At 39.4% G+C, this 26,592-nt stretch overlaps 2 long non-coding RNA genes across 5 annotated transcripts in view; both read left to right on the top strand.

Annotated features, from left to right (window-relative positions):
• Nucleotides 1-15,684: 15,684 nt before the first annotated feature.
• Nucleotides 15,685-21,288, top strand: LOC108514147 (uncharacterized). Its single transcript, XR_001881144.1, has 3 exons — nt 15,685-15,756; nt 16,900-17,024; nt 21,216-21,288. It is a non-coding gene; the product is annotated as an uncharacterized LOC108514147 (long non-coding RNA).
• A 1,958-nt stretch (nt 21,289-23,246) lies between these two features.
• LOC108514144 (uncharacterized) overlaps nt 23,247-26,592 on the top strand; it is a 56,062-nt gene continuing 52,716 nt past the window's right edge. For all 4 annotated transcript variants that reach the window (XR_001881136.1, XR_001881139.1, XR_001881137.1 and 1 more), the window contains exon 1: nt 23,247-23,350. This is a non-coding gene — a long non-coding RNA (uncharacterized LOC108514144). The remainder of the gene's footprint in view (nt 23,351-26,592) is intronic.

A 26,592-nucleotide genomic window follows, 5' to 3' on the forward strand; every position in this document is an offset into this window, starting at 1 on the left:
CTCTTCTTCAGCTCCCAAGATAATTTGGGAATCATAGGCCTGTCAGAATGTGACAGTTTCTACTTACCACAGGTCAGGAACCCTGTGCAAGGCCTGTGTAGATAGTTATGAGGCCAGTTTCTTCAAGGGGCTTTTATCATCTCTGTTGGTCAGTTTTAATTCCTCAAGCCTGTCTGTTTATATTTGAAAGTAGGCCATTCCAATGGTAAAATAACCATATCTTTGGTAAAATAATCTGTGTCTCTAGTTGTGTTCTGTTACAAAAGAAAGCAGATTCTTATTGTACTTAGGTAAAAACTATATCTCCATAGTATAGAATACTCATAAATAGTTTTCAAACTCTGGAGAAATCAAGTGGAGAATATGAAATATCTTTCAACTTTTGCTCACAGGAATATACTTTACTCAATCATGAGAAGCTGTAAATAGCTAAAAAGAAAAATGTTGTCTTGATTCTGAAAAAATGACAAAAAGGCTCAGCAACTTTTCAAGCAACAAGTCATAAAAGGATTATTTTGGTCTTCTATTAGTTCAGTCCATGAAGTTAACTTTGACCTTGAGCCAGCAGTCCTCATAAACATACAGCTATCTATGAGAGTCCTGGAAGTTTGTTTTGTTTTTTTCCTATTTCAGTGCCCCAATCTTTAGTTAAGAGAAACCTGTATTCAAGAGAACATTTCAAAGAGAAAACACCTTTTGAATAGTTTAAAAAAAAATAACCACAGTAATCTGTGGATGACAATTATCTCAGGACAGCCACTGTTTTATTAATTTTACTTTGATTTTTTTGAGGCAGGGTCTCAAGCCACCCAGGCTGGAGTGCAGTGGCACAATTATGGCTCACCGTAGCCTCACCTTCCTGGGATCAAGCAATCCTCTTTCTTCAGCCTCCAGAGGAGCTGGGACCACAGGCAAGTGCTACCACATACAGCTAATTTTTTCATTTCTTTGTAGAGATAAGGTCTCACTATCTTGCTCACGCTGATCTCAAATAGCTGAGCTCAAGCAATCCTCCCAACTTAGCCTCCTAAAGTTCTAGTATTACAGGCACGAGCCACTGTGCCCAGTGAGGACATTACAGGCATGAGCCACTGTGTCCAATGAGGCCATTGTTAAAGACACAATCAACAAAGAAATCTGGTCATTTCTGTGGCACATAACAATTTAACATAATAAACATAATTATTACTGATAACATATACGAAGACATATTAGAATTATAGGAACCAGCTGGGCACGGTGGCTCAAGCCTGTAATCCCAGCACTTTGGGAGGCCGAGACGGGCGTATCACGAGGTCAGGAGATCGAGACCATCCTGGCTAACACGGTGAAACCCCGTCTCTACTAAAAAATACAAAATCTAGCCGGGTGAGGTGGCGGGCGCCTGTAGTCCCAGCTACTCCGGAGGCTGAGGCAGGAGAATGGCGTGAACCCGGGAGGCGGAGCTTGCAGTGAGCTGAGATCTGGCCACTGCACTCCAGCCCGAGACTCCGTCTCAAAAAAAAAAAAAGAATTATAGGAACCATATAATTTTGGAGTACATACTAATAACATATTTATATAAATATAACCCAAAGTAAGTTAAATATGATTTTGTATTTGACAATGTTTTCTGTAGGTTAATATACCAAATAAACTAAATATGTCTCTTTTGGATGTCAGGGGATCTAATACTTAAAAGACTAATGAGTTAAAATAAAATTCTTAGATTATAATTTTATTTTCAAAGTTTGCAAGTTTTAAAGGCTTAAAACACTTCATATCACCAAATAGAATCCCAGATAACCGCAAATCATTTGCGTAGCCAAAATGATAGCTCAAAATTTAAAAGGCAAAAGCCTTTATTCATTGGTAGAGAGGAGACTCTGCTCTCCCAACAACAGGACCAAATAAAGTCAGCATGAGGCCATCTGAATCTGTATCTTCTCTCTCCCCTACTTTTTTCAGTTTATTTAGAAGACAATTAAAAAATATTTTATTATCTCTCAGTATTATACAGAAATCTTGTTTAAAGAGAAAACCAAATTTTACCTTTGCATTAATGGTTTATTAATGTCAAACCCAATTTTTACATAAAACCTTATAAACAAACCTATCAAATCTAAATCAGTTTGACCATAACTGTTTACAACTTTCTACTAAACAACTAATTAATGCTCAATGAAAACTTTGTTTATCACACATAAGCGTGCAGATTCTGGGCCTGTGTCATTGTGATTTTTACGTTAATGATCATTCTGTAGAAAAACTAAGTAACCTGCTTCAAGTTTTGGCAAGCTACTCACTCACACACAACTTTCTTTACAAGACCAATCTTCAACAAACCTTTCATAACTTGCTTAAACCTTACGTTTTGTCCTATTATTTTTTTAACTTAAGACAATTTTTTAAACCTCTAATTTAGACAAGATTACTTTTAAAACAAAATTGTATCTTTAGGTCTTTTATAATATTTTACAAAACACATTTTATAATTTTGATATACCTTGACGGTAAATGTTTTCTCGGTAGTATCAATTACATGTGTTACAATGTTAAATCTTCACAACTTTTATTTTTAGTGAAAGCAGTTTTAATTTCATACGAAGTGCAGAGCCTAGGACACAGGACAGAAATGAAGATGATGTCTGACTCTTTCCAACATAACTAGGGGGCATGGCTAACTCAACATGTCCCCAGGCTTTACCTAGAAGCTACTGGCTCTAATGCAGGCAGGTTGGACAATTACAAAAAGTCACAGATATTTATAACCTTAAAACAGCAAAGAGAATATCTGACCTGCCTAATTTAGACCAAATGTCTAAATGTTGAAGAAATAATTTTATTGTACCAGTAATCTTTAGAGCTATCTTTATTGTTCAAAGATTATTAGAGTCATGTGAACTACAAAGCATTGTAGCTAATTTTTTTGATAAAATATTTTATTTAAGTGCATATATATGCCAATTAATTAGAGCTCTTTTGTATAGTTTGTTAGCAAAATATTATATATATGAAGCATATAAATACACAGACATAGAGAAGCAGATCTGGTAAAGTTATATGGATTCTTCATTTGTCAGTTTTAAGTTTTCTTTTCATTTTAGATCATCAGTCTCTTGATTACCTGTTCCCTGCCCTAAACAGTTTTAACCAGGCAGTTCCAAATTTTATTTTAAAGGGATAAATCTTAGGTGAAATAAAATAGGTAATTTATATTTTATCTAAAGCAAGGAAAAATGTGGGGGTTTCAGTCAGGATGGCCAGGAAAGGCAGACATTCTTCAATTTGGAGATGTTCTTAAAGTTGTTAAGTTTTTAAATGGGGTTATTGACTTTGGGGTGGAACCTTTTAAGGAACAGAACCAGGAAAGCATGCAGTTTCTAGGGCCTAATTAGCAGGCAGAGCTGGAAGGCAAAACAGATTCCCCTAAATGAGGAATCTTATTTTTATACTGAATCCTGGGTCCCCTAAAGAGGGAAACAGTATGGGATGACACAGTGCAATGCTTCCACGGTGTATTTCATTGTAAGGACATTTCCCCAAGGCTGCTGGACAATGCAACGCCAATCAGCCCACTCTGTAATCAGCCCGTAAGAGCACACCTTTCTTATTTAAATGTGCAAATAAAAGAGTATCACCCTGTAATAATAATCACTTACTGTGAGCAACTACCATTAGTCATTTTTAAAAGTATATATATATATTTTTTTTATCTAGCTGTTACACAACAAGGTTAATTTTTTTTCATAATGCAAAGTAATTTCAGGTCCCTGGCAAGAGTCGAAAAGATCAGATACAAGAGGAAGGAGGAATAGACAGGAGTAAATGGAGGATCAGAAAGAATTCCACTGAATGAGAAACTTTTACAGAGGGAGAGCAAAGGCTTTAAAATAGTATCTGTACCATGTAGCTCAATATCAGCCTTAATCAATTGATTTTTGATTGCAGAGACATCAAAAGAAAATCTGCTGAAATCTCTTATTAATAGATTTTAGCCAGGACAAATAGATAGTATTTTTGGCTTTAAACTTTTCCAGAGGTAACTGCCCATAAGAAACTTATAAGCCTAACTAAGGTTATGACTTAACTGTGGATGCATGAGGTGTCTCAGAGAGATGGCAAGCAGTTTTTGCAAGATTGAGAATTTCTCCAAAGATAACTTAGAAGGCAAAATTTAAGACAAAGTTAGAAGATGTCCATGGAGAAGAAAATAATCGAATGAATGTCAAAAATTCTCCAAGTATCACACTAGAAAGGGCTTCCTGCTTGAGCTGAGAATCAAACCCAGGCTGCTGCAGTAAAAGAGAATAACCTTAGTTACTGAACTACAGTATGGGGCAGTTGCTGTTGGTCAGAAATACTGTAGGTCAGTCAGCTCCAAGCTTCAAGGATTTTAACTGCTCAAGAGAATCCTTAAAGCTAGCTGTGACATTATCATGTATCCTTTCAGACTGGCTGCCTGACATGAACCCCGAAATTCCAACCCTCTGTATGTGGGAGAATAAGGGACAGCACCCTCACATGGTTACATGTCAAGTTTTCAAGGACATAAAACAAGATAAGAGGGAAACTTCAAATTTTTTGTTTCAGGGAGGTGTAGCAAATTTTGTAACTGACCCGTCTGCAGGGCCAGCCCAAACAATGGGCTTATAGGGATCCTAGGCCCCTTAGGTTTCACAGTATTAATGCTATCTCTAGGAGCAATTGGGGATGTTAGAAATCTTCAGACCTCTGGCTATATGACTCCTGAGCCATATTTTCTAATCTTGTGGTTAATTTGTTGGTTTTATAAAGGTGGTCTGGTCCCCAAGCAATTAACGGATTTGTTTCAAGGAGGGACTCTCATCTTTGTTTCAAAGTTAGGCTATAAACTCCTCCAGTTAATGTTCCCTTTGTCCAGGAACAAAGAAGGGCAGCTTGGAGATTAAAGGCAGGATGGATTCTGTCAGGTCATATCTCTTTTGCAGTTATAATTTTCTCACTGTTAGAATTTTTTCAAAGGTGATTTCAGGATAAACATAATGTCCTCATTCCCATTCTGTAAGAGAGAAATAGACAAAAAGAAAAAAGTAACAGCCCCTAAGTAAATTTGAAGTCCAGCAGGGCAAACAGTGCATCTTAAAGCTGGAGAGCATTTTTTTTTTGACTCCTTAACACACTGGGGTGAGGGTTGGACTGGCAAGCCCTAGACAGTGTCACCCCTAAGGTTTTCCTGGTGAGTCACCCATGGGTGCTTGTACTGGTGGAAATTTTCCCAGGCAGGCTTTGAATGCCATGGGAGACTTGACAATCCGGGGATCCTGGTAGTGGCACCACTTCCTCAACTCCACTAGGCATTACCCACGTGGCACTCGCTGCAGTGACCTCACTGCTGTAGCTTCACTTGGCATTGCCCTGGTGGGGACTCTTTGCCACAGTTCCAACCCCACATTTGTGTTTGGCATCCTTCTACTGGGGGCTCTCTGCGGTGGATCTGCCCCTGTGACAGCTCTCTCTCTGGAATCCCAGGCTTTCAAAAAAATACTTTGAAATGTGTGGAGGCTGCCAAGCCACCATGTATGCCTTAAGTGTAAGAAATACATTTATTTTCTTTGTAAATTACCCAGTATTTTGTATTCTGTTTTAAGCAACAAAGAAGGCACTAATACAGAAAACTGGTAATGACAAGTAGGTTGTTGCTGAAAATGAATACCTAAAAATATGAAAGTGTCTTTCAAACTGGGTGATGGGCAGAGGCTAAAAGAATCTTAGAGAGGCAGACTAGTAAAAGCCTGTATTCTTGTGAGGGTTTAGAAGATAAGACGACTAGGAAATATTTGTGAGTCCTTAGAGATTAATGAAGTGTTTGTGACCACACTGCTTCGGGGGAAATGGCACCATATAATGCATGCTAGTTCAGAGCATACACAGCCTTCTAGAGAACCTTTCCCCACAGTTACACAGTATTGTCATCTAGCAAGTGCTGAAACTGTAACTCCCAAAGCTCATTCCACCATTGTTTCAAGTGAGTTGCTTCAGGATTATAGGAAACATGGTGAATTCATTGAAGTTTCTGAGCATGAGCTCATGTCTGCCCTTCTTTGTGTGTGAAATGAGTTCCTTGTTCAGAAGCAATGCTGTGTGGAATACTGTAATGGTAGATAGGCATTCTTGAAGTCCGTGGATGGTAGCTTCCACAGAATATTTGCATGCAAGGAAGTAAAATTTATAGAGAGAATAACTGTCTTACTATTCCAGGAAGAACAAAATGCTACCCCTTCCCTGATGAAAGCTGCCCAGTGTGATCAACCTACCACCAGGAAACTGGCAGATCATCCTGGGGAGCGGTGCCATATAGAGGGTTGGTGTTAGTTTCTGCTGCTGACAGTTGGAACACTCTGAGGGGACTGTAACCTGCTTGGCCATGGTGAAAGGAATTCCAGGTTGCTGTGTGCATGCATAATCTCAGTCCTTACCACTTTGGTGGTATTCATAAGCCCAGTGACTGATGACATAGGTGCCTGGGAAAAGAGGCCGAGTACTGTCAGAGAATGCATGATCGCATCCACCGGAGGATTAGAGTCCAGAAGAGCTATGGAAGAGAGTGAGCCAGTTTTCCTCTGTTTCCCGGCACAGTTTAGCCAACATTCTCTTTAAGGTTTAGGTGGCTCTTTCTGCTTCTCCTGAGGACTGAGGTCTCCTTGCTGTGTGGAGTTTTCAGGGGATTTCTGGCCTTTGGCTACCTTTTGAGTAATTTAAGATATAAAAGCTTACCCACTGGCCAGGCACGGTGGCTCACACCTGTAATCCCAGCACTTTGGGAGGCCAAGGCAGGTGGATCACAAGGTCAGAGGTTCAAGACTAGCTTGGCCAACATGGTGAAACCCCGTCTGTACTAAAAAATACAAAACAATTGGCCAGGCGTTGTAGTGGGCATCTGTAATCCCAGTTACTTGGGAGGCTGTGGCAGGAGAATTGGTTGAACCCGGGAGGTGGAGGTTGCAGTGAGCCGAGATCACGCCATCGCACCCCAGCCTGGACAACAAGGTGAGACTCTGTCGCAAATAAAAAAAGAAAGAAAGAAAGAAAGAAAAAATAGAAAAGCTTACCCACTGCATGGTTTTAGGCAGCCCGAACCTAGGACAAAAAATGTCCTTTAAGAGATGGCATGATACGTCTGAGGTGGTCTCAGAGAGAGTTGAATGCCTTCATCCATCCTGGGAAGATAACAACCACACCTAGAAGGTATCTAAAGTTCACGGGAGTCTGGAGCATGACCATAAAGTATGTTTACCAGTCCTCGCCAAGGTAAATTCCCCTAAATTGTACTCGTTAACATGAGGCCTTGAGGGTGGTCTATTATGAGGACTGTTAGTCTGGCAGAGAGAGCAACTCTGGGTCACTTGCTGCACTGTCTCTCCAAGGTTGGGAGTGGTCATTGTTTGAAGGAGCCAATTGTACAGGGTTATCTACCATAATGTGAGTTCTCATGGGCCTCCTTAACTGCCTGGGTAGCTATGGATGTTTGAAAAAATATTTGCCTGTGAGAGTTTTCAAGCCGTCATGGATATCCTCTGCTTTTTAGGAAGACTTCCTGGGGGGATTACTGCTAGGGAGCCGGTGTGCCAACTACAGAGACTACAGGTGTCAAGGAGGCTGTGAGTCTCAGGGGAGACCAGGTATCACAGCGTTCTTCAGGGGGAGAGTCTAATTCAGGAAACATTTGTGCCCCTTCTCTTCCTTTTATTCTTGTGGAAGTCAATTTACATGTTTTTTTGTAGTCCCTTATTCTGACCTAGGGCCATAAATACCATATGTATATATGTGTGTATGTATGTATGTATTTTGCTTTTGGTAAAAGAGATCTAGTTAGAGAATTTCTCACTATATGAAATGAAAATACCTTATAAGTGCTCAGAGGACTTGTTACTGGACTTCCACCATGTTGAATCTGCATAATATTATCAATGCCGTGGACCAGTGTAGTATCTTGTGGAAGGAGAAGGTGACCAACTTCCTGCAAACTGTGACTGGGTTATGGAAAGTTGATGTTATGTTGAGGTAGGACAGAGAAAGTATGCTACTGGCATTGACCCTGAAATTAAGCTACTTCTGGTGGGCCTTATGAAGAGAAATAGAGAAAAAGCTTCACTAGATCAATAGGTGCATACCAGGTACCAGGGAATGTGTTAATTTGCTCAAGTGATAAAACCACATCTGATACAGCAGTTGCAATTACAAGGAACACTTGGTTTAGCTTGTGGGAATCCACTGTCACTCTCCAGGATCCATCTGTCTTTTGCACAGGCCAAATTAGACAGGGATGTGTTGGAATCTCCACCCCTGCATCCTTCCAGTCCTTCATGGTGGTGGTAACCTCTACAGTCACTCCAGAGGCGTGGTTATGAATTTGATTTTCTATTTTCCTAGGTAGAGGTAGCTCTAGTGCCTTCCATTTAGATTTTCCCACCATACTATCCCTTACTCCACAGGTCAGGGAACCAGTGTGGGAAATGTGCCAGGTGCTGACTATGTCTATTACAGCTGTGCATCTGCAACTAGAGAAATGACCAGAGTATGTGTTTGGGGCCACTGGACCCATGGTATTTTCATGTGACTAAAATTTAATCACCTGACCTCCGTAAATCCCCACTCTGACTGGCATTTTGTAGTGATGTTTTGAGTTGAGTCTTCTGGAATCAGTGTAAGGTCAGAGCATTGTTTACTAGTCCTGAAAAGTTCTTATTATATTCCTTTCCCCAAAACACAGCTGTTAAAAGGTTACAGGTTCCCTTTTGGGAAGGATCAGAGAAAGATTAACAGTATAAAGTTTTTGTGGTATACCTGGGTCCTTCATCAAGGGGACCTGTCTGCTCCCTTTTTCAAGGAGTTCTTGACTGTAAACTGGCTCTTTTCTTGGATTTTAGTAGGAGCTGTGATTTTCTATTATTTTGATTTGAGTTCGACTTTTGTAAACGTAATGTAAATGTTTTCAGTATTTTCATATCAATTAAGAGTGTATTAGGCTTCTTTTCTATTTTACTTCTAAGAACACCACAGTCAGATTAGCCAACACCATAGATCTACTTGAGTCAGATGAATCTGAATGTTGCCTTACCTTTGCTGCCCATTTTGGTAACTATATCCATCTTGACTGAAGGTTGACAGTTGCCACATGGCCCTGGGACCTGTGAGATCCAGTTATTCCCAACGCATTTAAATTTTCTATTGAGTGACTGTGGTTCTCAGTATAAGCTTCCACCTACAGAGAAAGTTATTCAAGGATGCTGGACTCCCCTCACAAATCAGTTTCTTAAAGTATTGCTGAAAGGTTTATCTTCTGGAGCCTCCCAGTGCGGATGAGTAGATTTCAAATGACAAACGCACTCTGGAGTTCCGTTGGTTCTAAGCCTTCGAGTCTCTCCCTCTACGTTAGGCCAAGGGAGATCAAGCGCATCCAACGAGCTAAATAAGGGCCATCTTTTGATTCATGGTTTAGCCAACCAACCAAACTGTTAGGGCCGTTTCTAATTTCCCATGCTGCAAAACTCAAAGCAGTGTCTTTTTTAATGTGTCCATATCATTAAATCTGGGTGATCCAACTTTATGTTTCCTCCACTATTATCCCAACTCTTAATATCCTTTCCCACATGTTTTCCAGATTTCTGCTTGTATAAATTATAAACTCAAATCGTTTTCTTGAACTGTCGTGGACCTCCCGTGGGCCAAACTTTGTATATCATTTTTTAAGGGCCTTTTGAGATTTGAGTCGACTTAAATGGCCTTTTGAGATCTGAGTCGACTTAAATGGCCTTTTGAGATCTGAGTCGACTTAAATGGCCTTTTGAGATTTGAGTGACTTGCAGGTCTAGAAGCAAAAAGGAGTGGTGGGTGTGGGGCCTGAGGAGAAGCAGCACTGCATTCCTCGGCAACTGCCTCAGGGGAGTCCATTACCTTTCCCTCAGGCAATGCTGGCGTAATCCCTTCAGACAGAGGTGGAACCACCTAGACCAGTGTGGGTGAAGAAGGTACTGCCAAGAGGGTGTCAGTAGGGGTCAGGTCTGCCGGCAAAGAAAACATCAGAATTTCAGAGCTCAATGTTTCCAGCCTCAGCATGGTCTCCCCAGATGTTCCCAACCCAATCCACAGGGTTCCATTCTTTTCTGAACAGTGCCGTAAATTTACAGTAGATACCTTGCTAGGCTGAAAGTTCAACTTTCATAGTAATTCAGCCAACTCATGGTGAGGATTTGTGTTGGCCTTTTAGCATTTTCAGCCCTGTGACTATAGGAGATATAATTCTCACTCAGAGCACTGTAAGAAGCTTAAGGCTTTTTATGTGAAGCCGAATTCTGAAATTTGAATCTCTTAGCTTATCTTTTTTATCAGTCACTTTACTCATCAACGCTAGAAGCAGAGTCCTTGATTTTCCACGGATGTTTAAAGATGTGTTGTCAGAGTCACCAAGTTCCTTGTCTTTTATTCGTGGTTGATTAGGAGTGTCAAAGGTAGATGTTTGTGTATCTCTTAAGCAGTTTATGACATGGACTAGCAATGTTCTCTGAACTATTAGAAATGGATTCTTTAGCATTTTTAGGTTTCATCAATTTAGAAATCTAATTTTAGAAACCCCAAAACCAATGAAAGAAACTCATTCCTAAAATTCTGGTACTCTACAATCATTCATGGTTTAAAAAATAAAACCTGTTTTGGCATTCTTCAGAGACACAAGACCAATAGGATACATATCTAGATAGACAGATGGGGGGTGGCATTAATTAGATAAATTGGATCACATGATTATGGAAGCCAAGACAGGTCTTCTGCAACCTATAAACCATGGAGTACCAGTAGCATGGCTCATTCCAAGGCTGAAAGTCTTAGAATGAGGAAAGCTGACAGTGTAATTCTCAGTCTGAAGCCAAAGGCTCTGAGAATGTGGAGGGATGCAGAAGTAAGTCCTGGAGTCCCAAGGAAGAGAATCTGTAGTTAGGATGTCCAAGGGCAGGAGGCAGAGAGTGTACCAGCTCTAGGAGAGAGGGAGAGCAAAATCATTTTCACTACTTTTTCATTCTCTCAGGGCCCCCAGCCCACTGGATGGTGCCTACCCACATAGAGGGTGGATTGTTATAGAATTCAACTCAGGTCTGCTCATCCAGTGCAGTAAGACTGATATCTACACTGACATTTGCAGTGGGAGAAAAGGAGGTGTTTATCTGGACATTGTCAAGCAAGGCGGATGAGGCAGCTAATGCTTAAGTTCCCACTTCCCCAGTGGCTTGCATGTAAGGGGTTTTTTTTAAAGCAGGGGTAAATTTCAGGAAAGCAGAAGTTACTGGCAAAATTATAAATCAGTACATGGAGGTTACACATGGTTTTGTCCTGAAAACTCATGATATTTTGAAGCAAGGGCTTACAGCCCATACATAGATTCAAAGGTTTTCTGATCTGTAATTGTTTAAAGAAAAGAAGGTCTGTTTTAAAATTTGGGGTCAGCAGAAAAAAATGTTAGCTCTTTGGCTAATGTATTTGACTCTGTCTAGGCCCGTCAGGAAGAAATTTAGTACAAAGAATGGCAGTCAGAATTCAGTTTTCAGGCCCCCTTATCTGAGGTGTACTTGTCAGCAGATGCGTTTGATGGGTGTCTAGGTTTATGGAAAATGACTCAGGAGTGTATGTTTTTTTTTTTTTTTTTTTTTTTTTTTTTTTTTGAGACGGAGTCTCGCTCTGTCGCCCGGGCTGGAGTGCAGTGGCCGGATCTCAGCTCACTGCAAGCTCCGCCTCCCGGGTTTACGCCATTCTCCTGCCTCAGCCTCCCGAGTAGCTGGGACTACAGGCGCCCGCCACTTCACCCGGCTAGTTTTTTGTATTTTTTAGTAGAGACGGGGTTTCACCATGTTAGCCAGGATGGTCTCGATCTTCTGACCTCGTGATCCGCCCGTCTCGGCCTCCCAAAGCGCTGGGATTACAGGCTTGAGCCACCGCGCCCGGCCAGGAGTGTATGTTAAGATATGATCTTTAGAACAAAACAAACATCTTCTGACTCTAACTTCCTTGGCTGTTGTTTAGGCTACTATTACTTTCTTACTTATCAAGTTCCTCGTTTCCTTCTCACTGCTCGCTGGGTACCTGGGATTTGCCTTGAAAGGGACTCAGGATTCTCCTTTATTTCCCTGCTTGGGGAAGCTACAGGCCCCTAACAAAGGGTCCCTGCTCCATCACAGGATCTACCCACTCTGTCTACCGACTCACATTTCAGAGCTTTCTGGTGAAACCCTCACGACCCAGAAGTAATGCTTTGCCAGGGTTCTTAATACAGTTAGTTGACTCCTAAAACTCAGCATCACAATTGGGTTTTGGAGTGTTACCCAAGCAGGTTTCTCATAACGAGTTCAAATTGCTGGGTTAATGTCAAGCAACCATGATTTCCATAGAGTCAAACTGTGACTGAGAGGTGGTTACTGCCTCTGTGCAGTATTCATCTGTGCAGTTCCCACAGAGGACAGTGGGGTGAGATAAAGGTGGTATTGAGCTGTCTAATATGCAGTAGTCACCTTGAGCAGGTTTTATAAGGGGCTGTGTTCGATGACCACCTTGAGGAACGTGGAGGTGGCCACAAACTGGAAACTGTCATGGATTTCTAAACCCTATTTCTGGCATGAGAATGTCGAAACTGTGTACAAAATGAATGCCCAGGTTATATAAAATTAAAACAATTCACAGCAATATTTAAAATAGGAATTCTAGTAGCCCAATAACAACTCTCTCTCTAATCCTGAGGCAGCAGGTAAATCGAGTTGTCAACTAATTTGAAATGATAATTACACATGTTTTCACAATAATAGACCAGAATACATATGAGCCGATGAAATTTTATACGGAGAAGGGGCAGTCACAGAGAAAAAAATAGTGTGTTCCATTTATTTTAAAAGGCATATTTTTTACATCTTTCAAATAGAGATGAATCATAATATTGTAAAAAGACTATCGGTTAGAAGACAGTCATGTGATCGACTTTGTGTGCACACACATGAAATTGCTGTAAAAAACTTCAGTTTTCACATTCTGGTGGTATCTTCAACATCACGACTCGTAGAGGGATGTTAGTAGATGAGAAACATAATCTAACAGAAACCTTATAGTTCTCTCACTACAAATACAGCATCAGCAAAGCTCCTAATTAGCAGAGATGATGCTAATGTAGGAAAAATCCATGGACAAGGTGAGTTGCACAGTGATTTAGAAGAGTTTTATCCAAATATGAGAAATTTTAGAAAACCTTCATTACCTATTTTGCTTTCACTTTCTATCTCGTGTGATCATCGGAGTGATATAAATACATACATTTATGTAAGTTCAAAAGTGGAAAAAGTAAAGTAGAGGTTCCTCTTCGAAGATTTTCCTCCCCATCTAATTAGGAATAACTAGTAACTTCTCTTAGAAGCAAAATTTATTCAAAGACCTATGCTAACATTCTTAAATATCTGCTAGCCGTAATAAAGAAATCAATGTACTTTATGTTCTTAGCGCCCACAATTTAGCCTAAATATTTGCCCTGGCATGTGTATACTGGCCCAAGCAAGCATTAGGTCATAGCCTGTTCCTCTTCCTTATTTGAAGAATAACCTTTCTCAGCATTCCACAAGTGACTTCCTCCTTCCTTTGTTCTCCTCTGCCTTTGCCTCTTTTAAGAAGTTCTAAGTTGCAGCCAGTCAGGACAAATACAGAATGTGAGGTCCTGTTCCAGCCAATGGAAACTGGACACAGCCGTAGGGTGGACGCATTATTATAAATGACCCTGTCTCTGTTTGGTGTACTCTCGTGGCAAAACTGCTAGTGAGTATACCATTTCTGCAGAAAATATAAAAATGGCCCTGCTGAGGAAATTTAACTTATGTTCCAGTACTAATTCTTTATGGCACCAGGGAACAGGCATTTCAAACAGAAAGTATTATTTTCAACATATATGAGATAAAATTTTTGTCATGTCATAGTTTTTCAATAGTTTTAGGCTTTTATTGTGATGCAAAATAATGATGTATTTTACAGTGGATACGTATGGTACTTGTTGCAATTACTTGAAAAAAGCTGTCACTAGTAGCAAATACTGACTTAGTGTTTAGTGTAGACCTGTGTAAACCAAAAATGACTGATACAGATCTAATTCAATTCAGAGAATTATTTTGCCAAGTTTAAGGATAAAGAAACATAAACCACAGTAGGCTCCGTGGCCTGTGCTTTTTCCAAAGAGAGTTTTGCTGACTTCCATATTTATTGGGGGTGAGACCAGGCAGGAGCAGATGGAGGATAAAGAAAGTGGGGGAAAAGACAGTGAGGCAAGTGTTACATTCTTACAAGGCCTTGATTAACCCTCACTGCATCTAGATGTTGCATGTGTAAAGAGGAGAGGGGAAAAAGTTGATTGTACATTTGTCTTGTGCGTGGGGGATCTACATTTTACATAAGATAAGCAAACTTGTGAAATTACAGCTGTCTCTTTGGGAACAAAAGGAAGGTAGTATTAGCATAACTCAGTTCCCAACTTTTCCTTTGGCATAGTGAGTTTGAGGTCCCAAAATTTTATTTTCCTTGTTCTTCGAAATATTTCAGAGAAAGCATTTTAGAAGAAAATGATTGTTTGGTTATATTTTTCCCCTAATCTTTCAACATTAGGATGGTTTTTCCTAGAAGGTAAGGACCCACATTTTTAAGGAGACTCATTCTAGAAGGTTGTGAAGAAATAGGGGCAATAAGAAATAAAGGGAAAAAATAAGAAAAAAGAGACACAGCTGGATTATAGCAACAAAGTAGAAAGCAATCCTTGAAAACCAATAGACTATATTGCAGAGCAGTCCATATATAGCTAGACAGTCATGAAAATGTTTTATGTAAATAAATAAGATGCTGTTATTTCTCCAAAGTTTAAGTTTTCTAGTTTCAGTCTGCAGGGCTTTGCAAAAAGCACAGTTTTAATTTCTACTAATTCCAAGTCAGAAAAAAATGGGAAAGAAAAAATCATAAAACATAGAAAATGTTAGTTTGGAGACTCGTAACCAGTAAAAGAATTTAGGATCCAGTCTAGCTAAATTGTAGACAAATAATAAAACTAGAAGGCAATGAACAAGGCTAGAATCCAATAAAAGATGTACTATAGTTTCATTTGAAATACATTTTCTCTCTACAGTCTTCCATTTTACTAAAGCAAAATCATAGTAAGACCAATTTATTTCCAACATAAGTTTTAGTTTTATTGTATTTGGCCTGATTATTTTCATAAAGTGCTACAAGAATAATTTTTTTTTTCCATATAGGCTCTTCTAAGTTGGCATTGATGGTACTTTATTTTGAACAAAGTGTCTAAGATGTGACTTTTCAAAAAGCCCCTCAAGCTCAAACAAGGATTTATTGTGCCTGCAAATAACTGTATGAACTGGGTGAATTCCTCTCATCTTGAGGTCACAAGATTACTTGGAGTTCCTAGGCCTGTCAGAAAGTGACATGCTTTTCTTACCGCAGGTCAGAAAATCTGTAAAGAAACCACATAGAGAAGGTACAAGGTCAGTCTCTCCAAGGGAATTTTATTGATTCTATTATTCAACCTAAATTTCTCAAAGCAATCTGCTCATAGCTGAAAATACGCTATTCCCGCCAAAGCCTTGGCAGGGTAACCAGTGTCTCAATTGTGTCCCGTTACCAAAAAAAAAAAAAAAAAAANCTAGGCCTGTCAGAAAGTGACATGCTTTTCTTACCGCAGGTCAGAAAATCTGTAAAGAAACCACATAGAGAAGGTACAAGGTCAGTCTCTCCAAGGGAATTTTATTGATTCTATTATTCAACCTAAATTTCTCAAAGCAATCTGCTCATAGCTGAAAATACGCTATTCCCGCCAAAGCCTTGGCAGGGTAACCAGTGTCTCAATTGTGTCCCGTTACCAAAAAAAAAAAAAAAAAAAAAAAATTATTGATCATATGCAAATAATTTATATTACCATAAATTAAGAATATTCAGAAATAGTTTTCAAATTCTAGGAAAGTCAGGTAAGAGAAAGAAGTATACTTCAAATTTTCTCTAAAGAGTATACCATATTCAGTTGTTAAAACTATAAATAGCTAAGAAAAAAAATTTTCTTTACTCTGAAAATAGTCATCAATGTTTCAAACAAAAAAGTGCTAAAAGTTGTTTCAGTCTCCTGTTACTTCAGTCCCACATAATTAACTTGTTCTACTTTATATGGGCTCAGCAGTCCTCATGAACACATCAGCCGATTAATTAGAATCCTGGGAGTTTTGTTGTTTTTATTGTTGTTGTTTTCATTAGTACAATGGCACAATCTCCAAAGTTATCAGAAACCTGAATTCAAGAAAACCTATCGGAGTCAATTTCATGAACTCCCCTAAAGAAGCAAGTTTTGTGTCACTGGTTTTTTATAAACCACTTATTGAGAATAATCAAAGTAAAACAATAATTGTGAATGAAAAATTCTTAGGACAGTCATAGCTACAGGTACAGTTGACAAGAAATTTGGTTAATTCTGTGTCATACAACAATTTAGCATAATAATCATAATTATTACTGATAACATACAGTAAGCCATGTCAGAATTATTGGCATCTCATATGATTTTGGAGCACATGCTAATATTTAGGCAAATAGAGCTCAAAGAAAGTTAAATATTCATCCATGCTTCCTGTATGATTTTAACATATTAAATATGGCTATTGTGTCCCTATTGGACTTCAGGTGACCTAATATTCAAAAAGCTAATTAGGTCACTAAGGCTGAATTAGAATTTGATTTGGAAAGTTTGTCCAATATCAAAGGTTTGAAACACTTGATATTATAAAATAGAATCACCAATCACGATGAAATAAATTACTCATTAAGCCAAAATTATATTTTAAATATTTCTAAAAGTAAAACCTTTTTTCTTTGATATAGACAAAGGAGATTCAGTTTCTCAAATAATAAAGTCTAATATCAGGCTGAATGCACTGGCATGTGCCTGTAATTCCATTGGTTTGGGAGGCCAACGCAGGAAGATCATTGAAGCCCAGAAGTTCAAGGTGAGCCTGGGCAAAATAGTGAGACCTCGTCTCTACAAAAAAGAAATTTCTAAATTACCTGGTTGTATTGGTGTGTGCCTGTAGTCCTAGCTACTACAGAGGTTGAGGAAAGAAGATCACTTGAACCCATGATGTGGAGGTTGCAGTGAGCCAAGATCACACCACTGCACTCCAGCCTGGGTGACAGAGTGAGACACTGTCTCAAAAAAACAAACAAAAATACCCTGAAAAAACGAAAAACCAGTAAGACCTAATAAATATAATATGAGACCAACTGAACCTTACTCCCCTCTTCTTGTTTTGCAATTTGCCCAAAAGGCAAACAAATCTTTCACTCTCTCTTGATATTAAACAAAATCCTGGTTCAAAAAAGAAAACCAACTTTACCTTTGCATGGTGTGGTATTAATACTAAAACAATTTTAGTAGAATTTTATAAATGAATTCATCAAATATCAATTAGTTTAATCATAAGGTAAGATTTAAGAAATGCTTGTTAACCTTTTACTATTTTCTACCAAGGAGCAGATAAGTTCTCTGAGAAAATCATGTCCAGATTCTACGCTTGCATAAGCGTGCTTTTTAATGTTCAATTTATAGAAAGACTAAATAATACCCTTTAAATTTCAGCCCACTTGGTCACACACAGTATTTCTTTTGTAAGATCAATCTGCTACAAATCTACAATTCAGTCAACCTTTCAGTTTTGTCCTATCATTTGACCTTAGAACAATGACAAAAAAATTCTTTCTGAGCTTCCTTTACCTTTTTTTTGAGATGAGGTCTCACTCTCTCACCTGGGCTGGAATGCAGTGACACAGTCCTAGCTTACTATAGCTTCAAATTCCTAGGCTCAAGCAGTCCTCCCATCTTTTAGCCTCTTGAGTAGCTGGGACAACAGGCACACACTACTGTGCCTGGCTAATTTTTTGTTGTTGTTGTTGTTGGTAGATACGGTGTCTCACTTTGTTGCCCAGGCTGGTCACAAACTGCTGGCTTCATGTAGTCCTCCCATTTTGGCCTCCAGAAGTGCTGGGATTACAGGAATGAACCACCACACCAAGCCCCAACTTTCTGTATCCATTTAGCTTTATCCATCAATTTTTCTTCAATTTAAAGACAATTTGAAAACCTCTACAGTAGACAAAATTTCCCTTTGTAAAGAAAACACATTTCTCATACCTTTCTATAGCAATTTTTTTCCTAAAAACACACCTCACTTTTATTATACACTTTGGATGCATCTAGTAGATTTCATTGTATATGTTAATTGTAATGTTAATTACCTCTCAGTAACTTTTATTTTTAGTGAAAAAATCTAGGAAGTAAGAAATTTTACTTATGTATCAGGTGCAGAGCCAGGAACAAAAGACAGAGCTGCCAATAATGTCTGACCCTTCCCAGTGTAGTCAGAGGGCACAGTTGGGCTGAGGAGAACACTCTATGTCCCCTGACCTTACTATGGCTATGAGAAAGACAAGTCAAACAATTATTTAAAATATCACAGAGCACTTCAGATTAAATATCTAAATTAAATTCTGAAGACATTTCTATTTTATTTTACCAATTATTTTATTTTAGGTTCAGGGGTACATTTGCAGGTTTGTAATACGGGTAAATTTTGTGTCACAGAGGTTTGGTGTGCAATTCTGGAACACACACTAACACATTTATATACCTTGAACCCAAAGAAAGTTAAATATTTGACCATGCACTTTAATCAAGGGTATGTCTTATGAATTTTAAGCAATGCTAAGAGATTTTAATGTACAGAGCCAGAATTCTCATGGATAATCATGATGCTTTTGTCAGTCATTTGTAAAATTTGATATTCTAATCAATTATTAAGAATATGAGATCTCTAAAATCTTTTTTATGTATCTCCAATCAAAACTTTGTGGAGGAGACAGTGATTTTTACCAAAACAGGAAGAAAAAGTGATTGCACAATTTACATAAGTTGAGATCTTTGAACATAAGAATTTATAACTAACAAGAAACCTAGACTTAAAGCTACCAAATCCAATTAAAAAACCCCAAGCCAGCTCCTTACTTGCAGATGCTGGCCCAAGTTGAAGACTGCTCTCTGCCTCCTCAGAAGCAGCAAACTCCCAGAAAGGGAGTTCTAGAAGAGAACGTACCTCGGACATCAAACAAAAAGTTTAGAAGATCAGGGATCTCTGTAGAGGGAGGCTCCCAGACCTCAGCAAATCATCCAGTCAGTCAGAACAATGCAAAGCTTCCAGCTGGCTGTACCAGGGCCCTGCTCGGAGAGTTGCTGCAGGCCAAAGGGCCAGACTCTGCACAGAACTCACTGTGGTTTCCACAATGTAAACCAAAAAGTGACTGAGGCGGGTCTCAATAAATTGAGAGCTAGATCTTGCCAACTTTGAGGATGTGCATGGGAAAAAGAAACACAAGTTACAGCAGGATCTGTGGTCTGTGCTTTTTCCAAAGAGAGTTTTGATGACTTCAGCATTTAAAGAGGAAAAAGTGAGCAGTAAGGGAAGGAGAGTAAAAGAAGAAAAGAGGGGTAGGCCCTGAGGCAAGTGTTTACATTCTTGTGAGGCTTTGATTAGCACTCACTGAAACCACATTTTACATAGGAAAATGGAGTGGGGGATAAAGTTGATTGTGCGTTCATCTCATGTTTGCTACATTTTGCATAAGATAAGGTAACCATGTATAATTACAGCTATCTATTTGAGGAAAAAAGGAAGTCAGTTTTAGTGTGACAGGGTTCCCTAACTTTCCTATTGGGCATAGTGATTTAGTGTCCTGAGATTTTATTTTCCTTTCAAACCTGCTATTAGTCTACACATTTCGTGTATGAGTGTATTAACTTGTCACAGCATCTCAGGAGGTAGACGCTACTGTGAGCTTCTGAAAGTTCTAGCTCTGAATCTGAGCTAAAGCCCTACAGGAAGAGACTTAGAACAACCTTGAGCTTGACCCAGTGTCCTTACTCACATCAACTGTGTTACAATAGCATTTCTCTCTTAGGGTAAACACTTTCTATGTGCTTTTTAAGAATTCCTTACCTACCCTATTGTAATGAAATTATTTTCCTATATTAAATTCTAAATACTCCATTGAATTCTTTTTTCTCCGGAAGTCTATAATCCACCTGAAATTGATTTCGTGCATGAGTTTAAAAGTTAAATTTTATTTCTCCAGATGGATATTCAGTATCCTGAAATATTTATTGAAAATTCATCTTTTGCACTATTTTTCTTTTGGATTATTTGTTTATATAGGCATCTATCAGATTTTCACCTCTTTTTTATTTTTATTGATTGTTCTTGTTTTGTTTAGTTTAGTTTAGTTTAGTTTAGTTTAGTTTAGTTTAGTTTGAGACGGAGTCTCGCTTTGTTGCCCGGGCTGGAGTGCAATGTTGCGATCTCAGTTCACTGCAGCCTCTGCCTCCTGGGTTGAAGCAATTCTCCTGCCTCAGCCTCCTGAGTGGAAGGGATTACAGGCACATGTCACCACACCCAGCTAGTTTTTTTTATTTTTAGTAGAGGTGGGGTTTCACCGTGTTGGTCAGGCTGGTCTCAAACTCCTGACCTCATGATCCATCCACCTTGACCTCCCAAAGTGCTGGGATTACAGGTGTGAGCCACCGCGCCTGGCCTATTGATTCTTCTATCTGTGTTCAAAGATTACATTTTCTTATTTTTTGGAGCGTTCATTTCACAGTAGAAATTTCCCTCCAGAGACTGTTCTCTTCATCACTGTGCTACCGAAGACAGGGAAGGATAAAACCGTGCATGTCTTGCACTTACATTAATATTCCCAGCTGTACTTCAAAAAAACAGCAGGTCACAGAACCTGTGGAGACAAAATGACCCATTTTGGATGCTAATCCACCATGTTACTTCTGATTTACCCAGGTTCCATGAATGCCTTCTGATCTCTCATTTATTTGCTGTCCTTAGTGTAAAATCATGTCAACAAAAATTATAGGCTGTGATGCATGTAGCCTCCTTGTCCATTCTGGAGGGTTGCTTTTAATTGCCTTGCTGAGGCATGTATACCCTTTCCCTGTGGAGTATTAACCCCGGGTCTGCAGAGTAACAGTGTGAACAACTACCTACCTGCAGCCATCCAAGGTTATGCTCCTGTGTGTACGTCGCATCCATAAATTAACCAGTACTGACAAAATGGATTTTCTGCCTCCCTTAATTTTTCAGATCCTTTGGCATTTGAGAGTTGCTTTGTGTATACGGCCCTGTAATGGAGCAAATGGCCAGCCAGGAAACCAAAGTATGGACAAGGGGACAGAAGCATCTGTGGAGGAAGTTTTACGAGTGGTCCTCGTGGTGTTGCCCATATGCTACGTGTCTGTGGACCACTTGTGAGGGTGCCTCAAAAGTGACAGAGGGTCTAGAAAACTTGTTAGTAAAATGCTACTAAAAAGTATGACTCACCGTGGTGAGAAAGATTGCCAAGCAGTGACAGCAGTGAGTTTGCTGCTGTTATTTTCTATGTGAGCGGTCACGAAAGCACAAGTAGCAGCTGAGGCAAGTGTAGAGAAGCTGGGAAAAGAATCACAGTGAGAAAGGGATGTGAGAATTTCCATGTCTGTGCTAATGTCTGGGTTTTTTGGATAAACTTGAAACTCAAGAGGTACGGTTGGAAATCGTACCTTGCCACTTTGTGTGGCTAGGAGAGAGAAAGCTGGGCCAGCTGAACGTGTGGACTGTCCTTGTCAAACCAGGCTGGGTTGCAAATACCTGCAATTCTTGGTAACCAACCAGTGAGTCAGATGATGACATAGAGGTTAACTCAGAGGAGGAAGTCATTATCCTCCCCATTTGAGAGTGAAACTGTTCATGCAGTGGAAAGCAGAATTCCAACACACACAGGTCTGGGCAGGATTACTGGATACAGCAAAAACTTTTAAATAGCTGCCAAGAGAAACCTTTATGTACATGAATGATGCAGCTATGGGACACCAGTGGGATGATATCTCCCTAGAAGGGAATGAACCTGAAAAATCGAGACAGAAGTACCCCCCGGAAGTGAAATAATCCCCTTATGGAACAAGATATGGGGAAAGCCATTTCAGATTTCCTAGAAACTCAAAAGGGAAGAGGTTAGTTCTGACTGGTTGCTAAAGGAAAATGGAAAAAGGGAGAAACAAAGTTTGCTGGACTGAAAAAAGGAGTTTAAAAAGTTGCAATTAGGGTTACTAGGAAACAAATGTGATATGATCTGATTTCAGCTGGGATTGACAAAGAATACAGATGGGCACCCCAATGGCATGTTAGTGGGGTTTGGAAAGATGTGACTCCTGAACAATAGTTTAGACCCCTTCTTAGTACCCGCCCCCTCCCACCTCTATCAGAAGAGGGAGAAAGACAAGAAGAAACCCTCGGTAAAAGGATCCCAATCTCTGCAATTCAGGGGTGGACTTCTTTCCAGCCTTGAGATCATAGGTAGGGTCAAGACTGCTTCTGTGTAAGAGCAATAGGCGGAGACCAGAGGTTGTATTTGGAGCTCACTATTGATTGGAGTCTAAAACAGCACTAAGAGAACCTTAACTTTAGTGGGAGCAGGTGAAGAATGTGTCTTAATTGATGGAAATCCAGAGAGAGACCCTAGTAAGTGGGAAGCTATAGATGGTTGTGAAGGGTTAAAAATCTGAGTGAAACAAACTCCTCTCCTCCTTAGTTTTGTTTAGAGTTCCCCCGTTGTTTACTCTCCTGTCTTTATCTCAACTATTTCAGAAAATGTCTTGAGTAAGGATGTCTTCTTAGGATGCACTTTACAAACATCTGTGGGGGAATTTCACCTATGACAAAGGCTATATTAAGAGGGGAGGCAAAATGGGAAAGTGGACCTCCCTCCCCCACTGTGTATTGTTAATGTGAGACAATATCTGGTAGAACACAAGAAATCGCAGCCACTGGGGAGAAACTGGCCAAAGTTAATATTAGCCGGCCAGCCCAGAGTCTTTTCAACCATCCTGTATGACCAGTAATAAAATCTGATGGCACTTCCAACAGTAGACGAGTGGACACTACTAATCTTTCCAAGATACATGCTGCTGTGTGTAATATAACTCAAGTGACTGAGCAATTAATACAAAACAGACACTTATCATGCTGTGTTAGATTTAGCTAATGCCTTCTTTAGCATCCCTTTTACCCTGACTTGCAGGCATTATATTGATGCTATTCTAACTTCTGAGGACTGACTTGTCATTGCTACAGCAACACCGAGATGCACTGGCACCCTTCTTCAATCCAGAGGATGGGCCATCCACTCACAAAAGTACAAGGCCTGGGACCAGCTGCAAAGTTACTATGGATCACTTAGCCAGGTAAGAAGCACCTTACTTCAGGCTTGGTCATTGAGAAAATATAACAGTTTTGCATACCTAAAACAGTTAAACAGTTGCAAAGCTTCCTGGGTCTTTGGAGATACTGGTGGGCTTTCATCCCATGTTTATTTCAATGTTTGCTTCCCGTTTACTGACTATTAAATAAGCAACCTCAAATAGGCACAGTAGCTCACACCTGTAATCCCAGCACTTTGGGAGACCGTGGCGGGCAGATCACTGGAGGCCAGGAGTTTGAGACCAGTGTGGCCAACATGGTGAAACCTCTTCTCTACTAAAAGTATAAAAAATTAGCCAGGCATGGTCATGTGTACCTGTAATCCCAGTTACTTGTGTGGCTGAGGCATGAGAGTTGCTTGAACCTGGGAGGCAGAGGATTTAATGAGCTGAGGTCGTGCCACTGCACTCCAACCAGAGCGACAGAGCCAGAGACTGTGTCTCAAAAAAAAAAAAAAAAAAAAAAAAGAAGGGATCTAGGATAAAGAACAAGTGGTAGTGTTTGAGAAGGGCTAAAACAGTGATGGCTCAGGCACAAGCTCTAGTCTCCCCCTTCTGGGATACCAGTGTCTTTAGACGCGACTGTAAATCCTGAAGGGACAGGACAGGTCCTCTGGCATGTTCAGCAGGGGAAAGCAGTTCTTCTGAGATTCTGGTCACTGCTGTGGAAGTGTGCTGAAACCCACTCTTCTCCAACTGGACAACAGGTTCTGGGAGCACGTAAGGCCATGCCGCACATCTGCCTGTAACTGATCATCTGCCAGTAACAGTGAGAACAGATCTCTCTATTAAGGGCTGGATACAGGGGTTGTTTTCCAGGCCTATATCAGCTATTTCTCAAGCCTCCATTTTACAAAAGTGGCATGCATACCTGGAACAACGCAGTGCCCTCTCCACAAGTCCTTTGGGAGACGCATGCTGTCAGAGCCAGGATATTCTGAGACCATTGCTGCCCCTGTGGCGGAGGCCCTGTAGGAGATGCCTCCAGTGACATACAAAGGCACATCTCCATTCCTGAAAATGCTTGGCACTCAGAAGAATGGAGCTGAGGTAACTCTTGTGTATAGATGACAGTAACTGTACAGTTACAGACAAATACTATCTGACAGACAGTGTTGAGGTTTCCAACTATAATAGTGAATGAATCTCTTTCTCCTCGCAGTTATGTCAGTTTTGGCCTTACATAGTTTGACATTCTGTTGTTAGGCACTTAAATGCTTTAAGGATTATTACGTTGTACTGGATAACTGACCCCTTCATCTTTGTGTAATGCCCGTGTTTATTTTTAGTGACTTTCCTTGAAAGACTGCTCTGTCTGTAATTCATGCAGCGACTCTTCCTTTGATAAGTGTTAACGTAAGCTATTTTGTTTCATCTATTTACTTTAAATGTATACGTGTCTTTATATTTCATAGATTTTACTTAACATCATTTAATTGGGTTGACTTTGTTGATCTATGCTGACATTCTCAGTTCTTTGATTGATGCTTTTGGACTATTGACAACCAATGGAGTTAGATTAATATCAACCATATGTGTTACTCTCTTTGATTTGTTGCCCCTGTTCTTTCTTCCCGTTATTGTACTTCACTTATTTTGTGTGTTTTGTGGTTTTAGTTGAGAACTGTATGCAGTTCTATTTTCTCTCCATTCTTAGCATATCAATTATATAACTTTTTTTTTTTTTTACTATTTTAGTGGTTGCTTATGGAATAAAACTTTTATTTTTCATATTCTTAGTTTAGTCTCACAGATAATGGTTTCTGGAAAATAATAATAGCACCGATGTATTTGATTAGGCATGCTTATGTCTGTATGTTATGTGTATATAAATATACACATATATGTGCGTGTGTACTCACGTATAAGTGAAATGAAGACAGCACTAATAGGGAGAACAAAACAGTTAAGATTATTTTGTTATTCTAAGACATTCATACTACCTGTGAGTGACACAGTGTGTTTTGGAAAGTATCTTGGATTCACTTTAAAGGTAATATTGCAAACTCTGGGTAAGGGTTTTGGACCAAGGGCCTCAGTTCTTTGCTAGCGTTGGCCTGTTTCTGCATTCAGTTCCCTCCCATGTCGGCTTCTCCCATGTGGCAAATGTTCCGTCAAAGACGCCAAGGGAGGGATTTTGCTAGCAAGACAAGAATCACAATCCAATATAACATAATTATCCTACTAATGTCCCATCACCATTGTAGTATTCTGTTGATTTGAAGCAACTCACAGTTTCTGACTACATTCATTGGAAGGAATTAGAATACAAAGTTACTTACCAACGTTACTTATACTTAGAGGTGGGAGTCATTGGGTGCCATCGTAGGTTCTACCTGCCACATCTGAACTTCTCCAATATGAAATAGTTTTTCAGTCTTCACTTATTTTCTATTACCTTGACCCTTTTGACAAGGACTAGTCAGTTCTATTGTAAAATTTCCCACAATATGAAGTTATCTGATGTCTTCTCATAATTAGACTAGGGATTATGGATTAAATTCAATGTTTTCAATATTTATATTTAAGTTTAAAGATAAGAGACTGAACAATATAGTATTTATGTATATAAAACATACAGGAAAAATGAATGTAAGAAAACTAGAGATGGACAAAAGTAATCCATAATAATCGTTACCTTCAGCTGTTAACAAAGATGATGAAATTCAGGAGATACATTCAGGGGGCATCAATGACATTGTTAATGTTCTTTCTGTTTTATAAGCTCAGCAAAGGCTTAAAATAAAATAAAATTTGGAAATTTAAGAATAGTTTTAGATTTACAGAGCAGTTCCAAATATAATACATGGAGTTTCCACAGACTCCATACACCATGTTCCTTAGTAACCCCCTTATATTAGTGTGGGATATTAGTCACAATGAACCAACCAGTATTACACTATTATTAACTATCCACACTTTATTCAGATTGATTTAGTTTTCATTCAATGTCGAGTTTCTGTTCCAGGATCCTATCCAGGACACCTCATTGCATTTACAATTCATGCTCCTTAATCGACTTTGACCGTGACAATTTCTCCAAGTTTCCGTGATTGCTATGACATTGGCATTCCTAATTTGGGATTTCTTTCGTGTTTCTTTCATGATTAGACTGGATTGTAAGTTTCAAGGAGGAAGACCATAGAGGGAAAGTGCCATTCTCATCACATGCTGTTAAGGGTACAGACTATAACATGCTTTATCATTTTTGATGTTCATTTAATCAT

This window comes from Rhinopithecus bieti, unplaced genomic scaffold, assembly GCF_001698545.2.
Source record: "Rhinopithecus bieti isolate Rb0 unplaced genomic scaffold, ASM169854v2 scaffold_32955, whole genome shotgun sequence".
In the NCBI taxonomy this organism is placed as follows: Eukaryota; Metazoa; Chordata; class Mammalia; order Primates; family Cercopithecidae; genus Rhinopithecus; species Rhinopithecus bieti.